The sequence below is a fragment of the Siphateles boraxobius genome, unplaced genomic scaffold, assembly GCF_051911475.1.
Source record: "Siphateles boraxobius isolate OS27281-9 unplaced genomic scaffold, OSU_SipBor_1 6, whole genome shotgun sequence".
Classification (NCBI taxonomy): Eukaryota; Metazoa; Chordata; class Actinopteri; order Cypriniformes; family Leuciscidae; genus Siphateles; species Siphateles boraxobius.
The window spans coordinates 30988241-31005430 of NW_027509186.1; positions in this window are offsets into that span (position 1 = coordinate 30988241).

Here is a 17190-nt window from a genome sequence, read left to right on the forward strand (position 1 = left end):
TCCTTAGTGGCAATTTCTGTACCAGATGCTCTTCCAAACAACAAAATAGCCTATGCTAAGCATAATTAACTACATAATATGGCAGGCCCCTCTATGAAGACTTCATTAACTTTTCTCATGAACTATATTAGATACAATGCCCTGCTAATACAGAATAATACAGCTAATGTCTAATCAGAGATTTACATCCAGTTCTTAATAATAACAAAAATAAGCAAAAGCAAAACAAAAAAACAACAAAATTTCAGCTCATCCCTTTTCTAAACTTGTAATCTCAGTTAATCAGTTAATCTCAGTTAGGAAGATCAAAGACTTACAAAACCCCCTCACTGGAAACTATTGAATCTAATCAGTAAACGGCTGTCATGTTCACATTAAATGCCCAAGTTTTTACACAGGTGTTTATGAGGTTTCGCACCATTTGGTTTTCTTATGTCAAAATCATGTGTTGCAAAAATGGCAAGCTCTGGAAATCAGCTGTAAAAGGTTTAAACTGCAGCATTACATGGATTCCAGTTGTTGCCTTCACTCATTCAGCTGTGGTGTCCATATGTTGGTATTTACATATGGAGGTCAACAATTTTAATTATGTTATGTTTCACGAGTTCACATCTACATATAATTATGGTAAAGGTTATGCGTACTTGGCATGCTGTCCGGGTGGAGGGCTCCGAGCTCGGAATTTCTTCCCGGACCCAGAGTTCTCCCCCCGTTGGTAAGAGTAGATGGAACTAGAGATGGAACTAAAAGTGAGGAGATGGGGTGGAGGTGGGATGCTGGTAAACCGTCAAGAAACACAGGTGGGTTCTGCTTTTATTTATCTTGTCCTGAGTTGATTACTGATTGATCTCCACTTGTGCTGATTGGGTTAATTATCTGCACCTGCTCCTCCCAAACTTTGTTAATAAAACATAATTTATACAGGTTGTCACAAACACAGGAGGAGACAGACAGGTTTAGGTGCACAACGTGTTTATTAAAAAGCAGAGTGGTGGTGGAACAATGGGAACCAGATGATGGTGACTTGTAGAATGATGGTAATGACTGAAGTGGATTGTCTGTGCAGTTGACGAGTGAACACGAAGACAGGCAATCTGGATCAGGATGACGGACAGAAGACTGGATACAGGACAAGATGATCTCAGGTGAGTAGATTGTTAAAGAGTCTGACATAAAGCAGTGCATTACTGCAAAGGGACCAGAAAAGAAGTGAAAGGTGAACGGGGCATAGAGTGGGCGTGTCCTGGTTATTGAGTGATGATTGGGGCTGTGACGCGTGGCTGACTCTGTGAAACAGGTCCTGTTGTGCCTTTTTCATTGCTTTGAAATATTATGCATTCTGTGCAGCTAATAAGAAGATTTCACCTGTAGATTTAGATTTGCTGATGCCTACTTCTGTTAAGGCTATATGAACTGTGCTGACAAAATTCTGTACAAATAAATTCAGACTTGAAGTCAGTTGCATTAGATATTTACTGATATTAAAGCAAAATATGTGTATATGGGCTTTTTAAAATGAATGAAATCTCAACATTTTGTGTCTGAATGTAAAATAAATAATAATAAAAATATCTATATATTTATATTTTTCAATGATAATTATAATGTTTGTGGCATGTAAATTTGTAGCATAAATAACAACAACAACAACAACAACAACAAAAAAAAAACAGAAAATCAAACTGGTTTCATGACCTTTATTGCAAAGCTGAGTTACTACAGTCTGACAACTCAAGTGCATTTATTTTCCATGTTAAACACACGCCTGGTATTTAAATCGCTGGACATCTCTCTCTTTTCTTACTAACAGATAGCACAGCTAATGGTACCATCTTGTGACTGAAAATGGATAGACATGCGAAATAGTTTAGTTAACTAGTGTAACCAGAAAAGTTAACACACAATGCAGATTAATAACGATTGGCTATATAAATTAACTCATCAAAACTTTTATAACCAATAGATATTGGCAGGACACCAAGTATTGTTCATTAACCTCCTGAGACCCGAGAGTTTGCCTGGTGTGCATTTTATAATTGTTCTTGCTATTTGGGATAAGTAGGACCTAATAAGTATAATAACTAAAATTTGTTTTTGTACAGGAAGTACTTTTTGCATAAAATGATGTCCTCATATGAGGACTGTGGGTCTATCTTAACTTTATCCTCCTGAGACCTGAGTTTTGGTTTGGTGTGCATTTTAGATTTCTTCTAGCTTTTTGGGGTTAGGAGGGCCAATACATATAATAACCAGATATTATCTTTGAACATGAAGCACTTTTTGAAAAAAAATGATGTCCACATATGTGGACACTGGGTAAACAATCAATACAGCATTGTGTAACAGTGCAAATCTCATTTATTTACAGCCTGAGCACTGTGCCTGAACATTTATCACTGTTACTCTTGCATGTATAACGTAAGTTATGACTATAACTATGGATCTATGAGACCAAATGATGACCGTCACCATGGTCTTACCTTGAATGACGCCATTCTGCTAGCTCTCCTCGAGACCTAATGTAAACAATGTCAGATGACTGACCCCAAGAGGTTGGTTCCCTTTAAAAAATCCTGATGAACCGAACACTTCATCTTGCCTGGAATGCCTCAGTTCATCTCGAGTGACAAGAAATGGTGACGGTCATCATTCGGTCTCATAGATCCATAGTTATAGTCATAACTTACGATCTATTTCAACCTCACTCAGACCGTCACCACGGTCTTACCTTGGATGACTAGTACCATCAAGGTCACGAGGAATGGAAGTCTCTCCTTCTTTACATCCCTGCTTAGCGGCCGAAAGCAGAATTGTGGACCCAAGCGTACCTGGGTCCGCCACATTAACCCTGTAATACCTGGCAAAAGTACAAGGTGAACTCCATGATGCCACTGCACATATGTCCGTTAGTGCCACCCCCTTCAGTGCTGCCCAGAATGTGGCCAGACTCCTGGTAGAATGAGCTACCAGGTTCGCTGGGACTGGTAAATTCTGACTGGAGTATGCTTGTGCAATAGTGTCTACTATCCAATGTGATAGACGCTGTTTCGAGGCTGGTTTTCCGACACTTTCTTATCAAAACACAAAAACAACTGAGTGTGTCAATGTCGTAATGACTGTGTGCACTCAATGTATGTGCGAAGTGTTCGAACTGGACATAAGGTAGCAAGATCAAGCTCTGTACAAGAGAGATCAGGATCAGGTTGAAATGCTGCAAGTTCGATTACTTCATTGATCGTGCAAATATTGAGAACTTTAGGCAGGAAAGCCGGGTTCGGCCAAAGAGAGACTCCTGAATAGTCTGCTTTCCATCTCAGACAATCTTCACTAACTGTTAAAGAATGTAACTCGCCCACTCTTTTTGCTGAACAGATAGCAAGAAGGAAAACTGTTTTCCATGTTAGTGATTTAAGATCTGCTTGGGCCAATGGTTCAAATGGGGATCTAGTCAATGATTGTAGAACCATGGGAAGATCCCAGGATGGTGATCTTAGCCTTTTTTCTAAATAGAGGCGACGTGCTCCCTTGCGAAATTGAGTAACCAATATGTGTTTGCCAACAGACAAACCTTCCACAATACTGTGAAAATAAGAAATAGCCGCAACATAAACCCTTACTGTGTTGACTTTCCTTCCTGAGTCTAAAAGTGACTGAAGAAAGCATAAAATGGACCCCACGAATTGTGGTCTTGATTCTAAGTTTTTGTCCTGACACCAGTTAGAGAACACACGCCACTTGCTCAAGTAGTTATCCCAAGTGAAAGGCACTTTAGCATTGCTTCTGGTTTTCCTTACTGCCTCCTCCAGCTGACAAGAGAGGGGCTGAGTAGGGGCCAAACCCAGAGTTGTAACGTGTCTGGGCTCGGGTGCCAGATCTGACCCTCAACTTGAGAGAGAAGGTCTGCTCTGAAAGGTAATGGCCAGGGATGGCCCTGTACCAGACGTAGGAGAAGTGGGAACCAATGACTCTTTGGCCATTTCGGGGCGATCAATAAGATCCTGCAATGTCCCAGGTCCACCCGTTTGAGCACATGAGGAATCAATGGTAGGGGAGGAAAAGCGTATAATAAACCTCCTGGCCACTCCTGAGACAGTGCATCCAGTCCCAAAGGCCCCCCTTGGCCGCTTAGAGAGAACCACATCTTGCAATGGGTCGTCTCGGCTGATGCAAACAGGTCGGTGTGGGCTTTCCCAAACCGGGCCCATATCAGATTCACCACCTCCGGATGTAGTCGCCATTCCCCCGGGAGAGGTCCCGTTCGGGAAAGGAGATCGGCTGCCCGGTTCACTACTCCGGGTATGTAGACTGCCCTGAGAGAGGCGAGTCTCGGGTAGACCCAAAACAGATGTCTTCTGGTTTCCTGGAGGCAGCGCAACGACCTGGTGCCTCGCTGATGATTGATGTGACAAACTGCCGATGTATTGTAGGTCCTTACAAGGACATGCTTGTCCTGTAGGAACGGAATCAAGTGTCTCAAAGACAGATCGATTGCTCTCAGCTCCAGTACATTGATGTGTTCCATGGTCCAGGGGGACACCCATGAGCCACTGACTGTTCTGCCTTGCCAGACAGCCCCCCAACCTGTCAGAGAAGCATCGGTTGTCACCACCATTCTCCTTGCTGGTATATTCCCCAGAGGAACCCCTTGATCCAACCTGCTACTTTTTATCCATGGACGCAGAGCCTGAACACATTTCTGTGTGACCTTTAGCTTCACTCGCCTGTGTAATTTGGGGTGGAGCTGACATTTGTTGATCCACCATTGCAATGGTCGTGCTTTGAGCAGTCCCAGAGGCACTACCTTTATTGCTGCCGATATCATCCCCATTAACTTCTGGAACTGTGCCAACTCCATCCGCTTGCCTAAGCGAAAAGACTGTGCCAGGGTGGATAACTTTGTTACCCTCTGTGGGGATAGAGATGCTGTCATTGTTAGGGTGTTCAAAACTAACCGGACAAATCCTGTTTCTTGCCGTGGTTCGACATTGCTCTTTTCGTGATTCATGCAGAACCCGAGTTCTTGTGTATGGTTGATAACGGCCTCTGTATCTCTTAAAACCTGTTGACGGCTTAGTGCACAGATCAACCAGTTGTCCAGGTATGGGAGGATCTTTATACCCACAGCCTGAAGAGGGTAAAGGGCGGCTGACACCACTCTGGTAAATACACGGGGAGAGAGGGAAAGGCCAAAGGGGAGGACCTTGAGCTGGGCTGTAGCTGAGTAATTGCCTTCTTCCTCAGAAGTGTTGCTATTTCTTTGGATCAAATTTTTGCCTGGACTGAGTCCTTGACCACAGTTAAGTGGATACCTGAAAACAGAGGTGGTCGCAGCCGGAACTGGATTCTGTATCCGTTTTTAATCGTAGCGAGTACCCAACGATCTGAGATTTTCTTCTCCCAGCTGTCAAGGCATAGCTGGGGACAGATTCCGGCAGCTCCTCCAGGATTGCTACGCATTTCCCTCATATGGGCCTGCTTTTGTGGTGCATCTCTTACTGAAGTACGAGACCGGCCATTTGAGAATGTCGTGGCGCTTGTCCGGCACTTCGGCTGTTATCAAACCTCAGAGAATGAGTATTTTTTTCTTCCACTAAACTCCCATGGCCCTGGTCGACTAAAATGAGGAGGATGAAGGTGCTGATAGCCTTGATATGACTGCCTAGTTGCCTTAGCAGGACCAAACTTTTGTTGCACTGATTCTCTTCTACGCCGCGCTTGCTCCGCTTTATTAAGTGTAGACTGAGAATCTGGATTAAACACACGGCCTGGCGTGACAGGCATGTAGGTCAGTTCCTTCCTGATAGTATCAGGCAGGGAGGTCCGTGCCAACCAAATCTGTCTACAGGAAAGTATTGCAGATGACATAGAGGCCCCAATGTCTCTAGTAAGCTGGGTGTGCGTAACCAGGGCTGCATCGACCAGCCCCTTAATGTCCTGATCATCCGGATTTATAAGTTTCCATAAAGAGGCCAGAATTATGGCTAAGGCATTACCAAATCGGGCTGAACGTGTGGCTGCGTTGTAAGTTCGACACACTAAGTTATCGGTCTTCTCACACTCTTTCCGGGGACACCGTGGGTCATCAGTAACCCGGTCTATACCCAAGGGTGTTAAAGATGCCATTTCTCGCTCCACCGCTGGCATACCTCCCATGCCCGTTTCTGCAGCATATTGTATGTTAGCAAAACGTCTGCAACCAGCATTGAATTGGCGTTCACAGCTTTGGGGTTATTCCAAGCTTTACTTAGCATTTGTACATAGTCCTCAGTAACAGGAATTGAAACAGATGGTTGGGACTGGGAGATCCCAGCCCACACTCCTTGCACCACTGATGCCGTTGAGGTCTCAGCCGGTGTTTCCAGACCTAAAATTCTTGCAGCGCTTAGAATTCTGGTAAGAATGTCAGGTTGTGTACTGTCTCTATCATTAGCAGAAGATCTAGACTCATCTCCTTGATCTTCCTCACCCATGTCCTGATCATTACTTCCAAAAAGAGAGTCATGAGCATGGAGAGAAATAGTGTCAGGAATGTTACCTCTTCCCCCCTGATTTGGAGGTATATCGTCTTCAGAGACAACAGATGGAACTGGATGCTGTTGTCTGTTTAACCCCACATTCTGTGGCCTAAAATGGTCCATCTTCCAGCCAAATCCCGTAAAGTTGCTAAAATTTGCATCTGGGTATCAGCTTGAGGGTCTGAAGCCCTTGACCTTCTTCCATCAGAACCGCTAGGTCCATCATGAACTTCTACAGGAGAATGTTCCCGTCTCCGTTTAAGGGAGCGTGCATCAGCCGTTGATCCTGTTGCTCCTCTATCATGAGTTGCCCGTTCAAAAAGGCTAGCTCTTTGCACCCTCTCTTGTAGGGAGAACTCAGCTGCGGCCGAACATGGTTTTCAATGTCCTCCAGCAAATGGGCCATACCCAGACATGATGGACACTCCTGGTGTCCATCCCGAGGATGCATGGCAGCATGACAATAATGACACAGAGGTTCACTCATTATTGTAAGACAGCTGCGTACAGTTGTAGCTCGGATAACACACAAAAATATGAATACTCTACTCCTGCGCACAGGAGTTTGCCAAATAATATGTAAATGTGTGTATACACAATCAAAAACATATAGTAATAAACCAGAATACTTAATTTCACTGAAACGCTGCGAACAGTGGAGTTAGTGCGAAAAAATTATTTTTTTAACACCTATCTATGCGCGAACACACGGAACAAAACGGGTGACAAAGTCCCTTCAGCTGCGAACAGCAGATAAGCAGGTAAACAAATAAACCTCCTTTTAATTGATATGAATAATAGAGCAATAAAATTACTCACCACATCCGTACGCTTCTTACGCGTCGGAATACAAACCCTACAAAATACAGTAAATATAAACATGAATCAAATTCGTTAAATTGTAAATAATACCAACCACTCACCTGAAATATAGAAGAAAAAGGAAAAAAATTACCGCAATCCTCAGGGGCACCAGGCGCCTGCACTATAGTGACGGATTGAAAAGGGTAAAGATTTCCAAATATTAGCGTATAGACGTGGATTTTCTCCAAACCCGTGTCAGAAGAGGCGAGAAAGGCAAAGAGGAAGTGTTCGGTTCATCCGGATGTTTTCTAGGGAACCAACCATTTGGGGACAGTCATCTGACATTGTTTACATTAGGTCTCGAGGAGAGCTAGCAGAATGGCGTCATTCAAGGTAAGACCGTGGTGACGGTCTGAGTGAGGTCGACATAGATCGTCTGAACATTGATATGGAAAAACAAATTACTATAATAATAAAATATAATATCCATAATATATAATATCCAAATAAAAATCATATCCAAAAAAACTTGAACATTCGCTTTCTGTTTTGTAACACTCCAAAACTTCTGCTTCTCCAAACTAGGAATGTTATTTTTATCTGTGGGAACAGTGGATCACACTTAACCGGTGTGAAAAACTGTGTAACAGTTGCCCCTGAACCCACCATGGGCTTTATTCGTGTCCAGGAGAGGTGCGCCATGACTGGGATGGTCTTTTCAGAAAAACCAGCCCGTCTTTTCCTAGAGGTTTCATAATTTTCAGAGCTCCACCACAGTGGAGATTGAACTCACTACCCAGCTAGAGTGAACTCTCTCAGGCTTGTGTCAATGCCTTGAAGGCCCTGGAGCTTTGAGACCACCGCACCTTTTTGGACTTTGTCATTTTTAAAAGCTTGACTTCAGAGTCAAACCCGCCATGTGCATTTGAGCTTGATTCATTCCCAGGAAGGCTGCTGCTCCACCCCCTCTACAAAATACCGAAGGTCCGTTTTAGGACCGTCTTTGCTCCAGACGGAGCTCCAGGGGTGGCGGGTGAATCTGACTCTGGCCCAGTACGGGCCACCCTCCCTGGCTGGCTGAGGGCATGGAGCTCTGAACCCACAGCAACTTTTTGGACTTTGTCATTATTAAGAGCTTGGCTTCATCACCATGGGCTTTATTTGTAACCAGGAGAAGTGCGCCATGCCTGGGATGCACTTTTCAGAAAAATCGCCCCCTCTTTTCCTGGAGGTTTCATGTTTTTCAGAGCTCCACCACGGTGGAGATTGAACTCCCTCCCCAGCTAGAGTGCACTCTCTCCGGCCTGGGTCACAGCCATTGAAGCCCTGGAGGTTTGAACCTGTGTAACAGAGCATTTGTGTGCGCGCGCGCGCGATCGCGAGTGAGCAAGAGAGAGTGTGTGTAGGAGCCAGCGTAAGTCTCCAATGTGTTCTATGTTTATGGTCTCATTCATAATATTCACCGCACTCCTATTGTAGGTGGTGGGGGTGTCCACCACAGTTTGGGCGGAAGTGATAGTGGTCTATATGTTTGCTTCACTGGACCACCTGGGTTTTATGGCTTTGACCGAGAGAGGGGGTGAGTCTGGGAGCGAACACTTTCTGTTGACCGCACTCGCGCACTTCCAGCAATCTTATGACTTGGTAACTGCCGTGCCAGTTGTAATTTTATGTGTTGGATTAAGTGTAATAAATGCTTGAACTGAGATCGGCGAGTGGAACTGAGTTTCTGCGCGTCACAGTGTTTTCCATCTCTCAGTGTTTAGCCCCTCGCGGCTGCAAGTTTTTGTTTTACGTTGTCTAACGTTGCAGCTGCTATATTCAGTCAACAGAAATACATTTTTTAAACCAGAGTGTTGATCTACGGAAACAAGCCTTTCACACGGATTCCACGGATCACAACAGAACGCTTTGGATAACAGAGGAAACACGGAAATGTTTGGAGCTCCGCTGTATTGGATGGCGGTTCATTCATTACCATTCGGAGGATAAAGACCCGGCCACAATCAACGCAGCAACTGAAGCGGTATGTAGTAACTTGTCAATTTGTGCTGTGTAAGTTGTTTGTTTGAACACAGTGTAAATAGGTTACTGCCGCTTGTCCATAGGGGACGCATTGTTGCTTGCCGGTGTTGTTTATTGTTGGTCTTTGAATGTGGTTTATGATGCAGCGTTGGATTGATTGATGAAAGGATTGATTGATTGATTGAACGGTGTGGATTCTTGGATGATTTGTGGTACATAGGGAAATGGCAACAAGTGGATTAAAATCGAATTTAAATGTCAATGGTTCAGAGATGGATGAACAAAGGAGAGAAATCAAACTCACTTCTAAGGCCTTGGTGAATAAAATTGAAACACTACAAAAGGAACGTAGAAAAAATTTTCATAAAATTAAAGGACTAATACAGACAATTAAGGATCTCATGCAAAGGGATGATAATGCCCCACAAGTGCGATCTCATCTTGAGAAAATGAGTCAAATGGTGGATGAAACTACTATGTTACATGAGTCTGTCATGCCCATACTTCCTGAAGAGGAGCAGGAAAAGCAAAATTAATGGTTTGTGAATGTACTAAAATGCCACAATGGATTTATGGAGGATGCAAAAGGATGGCTTTCTGAAATGGGGAGACAAACAAGCAGTACTAATGCTCATGTTGTCACAAGTGATGCTCCCATATTTGTATCACAAAAGGAATCAATGCACAAGTTGGATGAACCTCATAATGATAATGAGTCTAATGTTTCAAATCACTCTGGGCAAAATGTTCAATCCTCTGTCACACAAGATGAAGTTAAACCCAGTGATAGTGTGTCAAACGCAGGAAGTAAATGTTCTAATGGTAGACAGAGCTCAACCGGATCAAGGTCCAGTGTGTCAACAACATCATCAGCACGCATTAAAGCCGAGGCAGATGTGGCTGCTCTCATTGCAAGACAAAGATTTTTAAAAGACAAACACGCATTAGAAGAACAAGAGGAACAGTTAAGGAAAAAACGGGAAGAGTTTGAACTTGAAGTGGAAATAGCCGCATCAGTGGCTAAAGTGAATTTGCTGAGAGGCTCAGGAGGGTCTCGTGTTTCAAGTCATCCATCTGTGAAGTCCAATGGCATGAATTCTGAAGGGGGTGGATTGGAATCCACTTCTGCTTCAATGTATATGTAATGATTGATTATAATTAAGGTATTAATCAATATTTTTCCTTCTAAATATCAAATGAGTTGAATGACTTCTCTGGAGATTTTACTTTATTTATATAAGTTACCATTGTGATTACTGAAATGTTCTTTTCATGTATTCTTTAATGTCTGTATTTGATATCTGAATGCAGTGCTTGCTTATTTAACCCAGCTTCCAGAAATGAAATAGGGACTTGTTTTGTGTTTGAGAAAGGTCTTCAATGTGTTTAAACATATAGGGGTCATTGAAGCCAATAGTTTAAGGGACCATTTCTTTGTTAAAGCCTTTCTTTCCAGTTAGACTAAAGTTTAGCTATCTTTGAGAGAAAGAACGCATTATCTTGATGTTTTGAGAGGACTCTCCTGTTTATAGTGAGAGCCTGGCCAAATCCAACCTTGGAAAAGCTGTGTGTCGGTGTGTGTGTTAGTCTTCTTGGTTACAGGTTAAGGAACCACTGGCATTATTGGAGATTGACTGAGTTGTTGTTCTGGACATGCTGGCGCCCAGCAACCCAAATCTGCGACCTGGAAGGTCATGACGTGCCTAACTTCAGCTGCATAATCAATGGAGATATGCTTCAGTCTATCTGTATATGTGTGGAAAATTACTGTGTTTATCTATTTCATAGCCAATGAGAATCATTCATCCTGTAAGCAATGACGTAGCTTAGACCATGGAAATCATATAACTGCTGTGATCTTTGTAACTGTAAGCGGGGCGGCCTACGAACTCCTGTGCGAGTATTGAAGCTGACTTCTGCTGATGAAACTGCAAACTATCTTCAGTAAATATTTTCTTTAATTTTTTATAATTCTGACTCTGGGTCTTCATTCTTCATATCTGGTTCTGGGTCTTTAACTGTACACCCCTTACAATTCTTATCTGGAAAGGGGACCAAGGAAAACCAAAGCACTTAGTGCTCATGCAAAAGCATTTGTGCCTGATACGAATATCCCAATACGGGGACAGCCCGATCTACATTTCTTGGGTACAAAACCTCAAGTGAAAAATGTAATTCGAGCCACGGGACCTCAAGATACGGTACGATCACGACCACTGTTTCAGCATAGGAGTCATCATTCTGCAACACTGTCGACAAGCAGTAGTGATCAAAATCAAATAATTACGGTTTTGGAAAAACAAAATGAAATAACTGCTTTATTGGTTCAGCAACAATCTCTTAAATTTTTGCCTAAAAGAGACATTCAGGTTTTTGACGGTGATCCTTTGCCTTATCACACCTTCATGAGGGCTTTTGAACACAGCATCGAAGAGAAGGCTGACAATCCTAAAGACTGTTTGTACTTCCTAGAACAGTACACCAGGGGGCAGCCAAGGGAACTTGTCAGAAGCTGTCAACATACGGCACAAGACAGAGGATATGCCAAGGCTAAGGCTTTGCTACAAGAGCATTTTGGTAATGCACAGAGAATTGCTTCAGCTTACATGGAAAAGGCTCTTTCATGGACACCAAATAAGACCTGAAGATGTGAAATCTCTACAGGCATATAGTCTTTTTCTACGAGGATGTTGTAATGCTATGGAAGATGTTGGATATATGGAAGAGTTGAACATGCCTACCACTATGCTTACCATTGTAAAAAAGTTGCCCTACAAACATAGGGACAGATGGAGAACTGTGGCTTGTGAGTTGCAGGAAAGGAGTGGCCGGAGAGCCACATTTACAGATATTGTTGGCTTCATTGAAAGACAAGTGAAGATCGCAAGTGATCCACTATTCGGGGATATACAGGATACACCATCAACAACAGCAAACAGGGATGCAAGGAAGTCTAGGTTTGAGCCTCGTTCTAGAGCCAAGGGGAGTAGCTTTGCTACCACCATTGCAACAGTGGAAAGGAAAGTTGAACCTGTAACAAAATTAAAAGATGGAAGTTCAGCTGGTATGAAGGCTGGTATGTTTTGTGGAGGTGAACACACATTGGATCTGTGCCGCCAGTTGGAAAAGAGGGTGCATAATGAGAAGATTACTTTCTTAAAGAAAGAGGGGGTGTGTTTTGGCTGTTTGTGCATTGGGCACATGAGCCGAGACTGTAGGAAGCGTCTCTCATGCAAAGTATGCGGTCTGAGGCACCCTACTGTACTCCACATTTATCCAAAAGAGAAAGAAATGAATTTAGTGCAAACCAAAGGAGAATCTATGGCCGCAGTGGGCAGTGCCCTGGTCTCTGTTCAATCCAGTGGTCTCACTGGGGCCGGTGACCAAGACTGTAAACTCTCCATAGTTCCAGTTCAAGTTAAACCTAGGAAAGGGCATAGGGTGTTGATTACATATGCCTTCCTGGATCCTGGGAGCTCGGCGTCATTCTGTACAGAGCAGCTGATGAACAAGCTAAATGTCAGGGGACGAAGAACTGGTATTCTCCTTCGGACTATGGGTCAGGAGAAGGTCGTTGGAAGCCATATTGTCTCAGATTTAGAAGTGGCTGAATTAGATAGTGATTTTTTCTGTGAACTGCCTGATATTTACACACAGAAAAGCATGCCAGTTCATCGAGCCAACATTACTCACCAGAAAGACCTCCAGCGATGGCCACATCTGAAACATGTCCATATAAGGGAGATTGATTCAGATATAGACCTGCTGATTGGAACTAACGTTCCCATAGCACTGGAGCCATGGCAAGTCGTTCGAAGCATGGAGGGGGGCCCATACGCAGTCAAAACAATGCTGGGCTGGACTGTAAATGGGCCTCTCAGGGGCGATGAAAGTAGAGAAACTACTTGTGGGCGGCCAGATGTCACTGTCAATAGGATCTCTATTGCAGACCTCAACGATCTGTGGAAGCAGCAACTAAAGGCAGATTTTCCTGAATGTAGTCAGGATGAGCAGATGGGGTTATCAAGAGAAGACTGTCAGTTCATGGAGTATGTTACAAAATCAGCTAAGTTGGTGGATGGTCATTATCGTGTTGGCTTACCTTTAAGAAAAAAGGATGTAAATATGCCAAACAATAGAAGAGTTGCCGAACAGTGTGCTATGAGCCTCACAAGGAGGTTTGAAAAGGATGCTCCATTTCATGCTGATTACACAGCATTTATGAATGACATCATCTCCAAGGGTTATGCAGAGAAGGTACCTACTGAGAATCTGGATCGGAGCGACGGCAGGGTATGGTATATACCACACCATGGTGTATATCACCCGAAGAAAGAAAAGATCAGGGTCGTTTTTGACTGTGGATCTACATTCCAGGGAACATCTTTGAATGCTCAGCTCCTACAGGGACCCGATCTTACCAGCATGCTAATTGGAGTCATGACCAGATTCAGAAAGGAGCCTGTTGTACTCATGGCAGACATCGAGGCTATGTTTCACCAAGTCAGAGTACCAGCTGAGGATTCGGATCTGTTGAGATTTCTCTGGTGGCCGGATGGAGACCATAAGCAGAGCCTAGTGGAGCACAGGATGGTTGCACATCTGTTCGGAGCCACATCTTCGCCAAGTTGTGCAAGTTTTGCTCTTAGAAAGTGTGCAGAAGATAATCGGGAGCAATTCAGCTCAAAAGTAATCGAAACAGTCCGGCACAATTTTTATGTGGATGATTGCTTTACATCAGTGGCTTCTGAGGAGGAGGCGACAGCACTCTATCAAGACCTTCGTGCCCTTTGTTCGAAAGGAGGCTTTCAACTCATGAAGTGGATCAGCAACAGACTTGCCGTGCTGGCAGCTATACCTCCAATAGAGAGAGCAAAAGAGGTTAAGGATTTGGATTTGGACAATGACACACTTCCTGTAGAAAGAGCATTGGGCGTACAGTGGTGTGTTCAGTCCGACACCTTTAAGTTCAAAGTCCTCATCAAAGATCGACCCCTAACCAGAAGAGGGATCCTCTCCACGGTCAGTTCAATCTATGACCCCTTAGGAATCTTGGCACCTGTGGTCTTATCTGCCAAAAAAATCCTTCAAGACTTGTGCAGAAAGGATCTTGGTTGGGATGACCTTATTCCAGATTTGGCTGCACAGGAATGGAGAAGTTGGCTGAAAGAGCTCTGGCAGCTTGAAAAGTTTGAAGTTGACAGATGCCTAAAACCAATGGATTTTGGGGAAGTGATTTCTGCTCAGTTACATCACTTTGCAGATGCATGTGAGAGCGGCTATGGAACAGTGACTTACCTATTATTAAACAACATAGACAGCAAAGTTGGTTTTAATGGAGCCACTCTGGCTTTACCCATTATGAAAGCACAATCACCATCCCTCGTATGGAGTTGACTGCTGCCATGGTTGCAGGTCAAATGGATGAGCTGTGGAGGAAGGAGCTGCTGATGCAACTTCAGGACTCAATTTTTTGGACTGAAAGTACTTCCATACTGAAGTACATCAGCAATGAGACCACAAGGTTTCGTACCTTTGTAGCCAACCGGGTTTCAAAGATACTGAGTGTATCAAATACATCTCAGTGGAGATATGTTAACACCACAAGCAATCCTGCTGATTTAGCCTCCAGGGGAGTAAAGGTGAAATCACTCCTGAGAGATAACACATGGGTGTCTGGACCTCAGTTCCTTGTTGGACCTGAAGAAGGGTGGCCTGAAAACCCTGATGGCTCTATGAGAATCCTGCCAGATGACCCTGAGGACAAGATGAGTTTGATTGTGAATGCCATGCAGGCTGAAGAGAAGATCGATGCTGTCACTCGCTTGATTAATTACTTCTCCTCTTGGACCCGTCTGAAGAAGATGGTTGGTTGGTTCCTTAAGCTGAAGAGTCTATTACTGTACTTCAGTCAGAAAAGGAAGCAACTGAGCATGACTCTTGCTCATTCTGGCTTGGATAAGGAAAAGAAATAGAAAATGAGATGCAGAGTATCAAGGCTCAGACTGGTATTGGTCTTCTTTCAGTTGATGAACTCAGAAGAGCTGAGATGGAGATTATTAAGTTTTGTCAGAGAAGGAGGTTTCCAGGAGAGTTCAATAGCTTGCAAAAGGGAGAAAGTGTGAAAGGAACTAGTCACATTTACAAGCTCAATCCAATACTTGAAGATGGTGTTCTGAGAGTTGGAGGACGACTTAGCAGGGCAGCCATACCGGAAGAATCGAAGCATCCTGCTATATTGACAAAAGATTTACACATTTCTGACATAATTCTTCAGCACATACATCAAGAGGTGGGACACAGTGGTCGTAATCACATGCTAGCTAGCCTGCGCCAAAGATATTGGATCCTTGGGGCTAGTGTGGCTATAAGGAAAACCCTGTCTAAATGTATTGTCTGTCGACGGCTCCATGCAGCTCCAGGGCAGCAGCAGATGGCAGATTTACCCCGCGACAGAGTTTCTCCAGATGAACCTCCATTCACTCGGTTTGGAGTTGACTACTTCGGACCTTTTGAAGTTAAGCGAGGAAGGAGTACATTGAAGAGGTATGGGGTTCTCTTCACATGCCTTTCTATAAGAGCGATCCACATTGAAGTAGCATCGTCCTTGGACACAGATTCCTTTATTAATGCTCTTCGACGCTTTATAGCAAGACGTGGACAAGTATTAGAGTTGCCCTCAGACAATAGAACCAACTTTGTCGGTGCAGAGAGAGAATTGAGAGAGGCTATGGAAGGTTGGAATCTTGCTTTAATCAACAACACTCTCCTTCAGAAAGGAATTAAGTGGGTTTTCAATCCCCCCACAGGATCACATCATGGAGGGGTGTGGGAAAGGTTGATAAGGTCTGTGAGGAAGGTCCTGAATTCTACACTGAAGTTGCAGACCCTTGATGAAGAAAGTCTTCTTACAGTCTGTGAAGCAGAGGCTATTATTAACAGCCGTCCTATTACCAAGGCATCCACTGATCCCAACGACTTGGAACCACTAACCCCTAACCATCTGTTGCTACTCAAGTACTGAAGTACATCAGCAATGAGACCACAAGGTTTCGTACCTTTGTAGCCAACCGGGTTTCAAAGATACTGAGTGTATCAAATCCATACTTGCCTCTTCTTCAGGAGCGTCAGAAGTGGTCTGGTTTCAAGCGCAACTTCCTTACTGGAGATATTGTACTCATAGTTGACGACTCAGCACCTCGCAACTCATGGCTTACAGGAAGGATTATGCAAACTATCTCTGACAGAAGAGGACTTGTTCGTCAAGTGTGAATTAGGACGAAGACTAGCTATTTGGATAGGCCTATTACTAAGATTTGCCTTCTACAGGAAGCAGAGGAGCCATGAGGATATCCAACTGAACTTTGAACTTCATAGACTTTGACTTTAAACTTGACTGTCATACGGGCCTTTTTCTTTTACATGACTGACTAGGTGATTGTGAAGATTATTCTTTACAAAGACAAAGGACTCTGTCTCTTTATTTCGTTTGGCCTAAAGAAGAAAGGGCACTTTTAAACGGACTGCTTTATCCTAAAAAAAAAAAAAAAATTATTGATCTCCTACATAATGTGCAGTTGTATAATTATTGTGTTACAGTAATTAGGGGCCGGAATGTAGGAGCCAGCGTAAGTCTCCAATGTGTTCTATGTTTATGGTCTCATTCATAATATTCACCGCACTCCTACCCAGATAGCAATTACATTTGGCCCGGATCCGTTTTAAGCCTCTTGCCTCCGTTTCTATCTTAGAGACGTTTTCTGATTGTGAACCAGATCCGTGCCAGATATAAGTTTCAGCTTAAACATTCTAACTGCCATCAGTTCAGTATTTTTACCATTTTGCA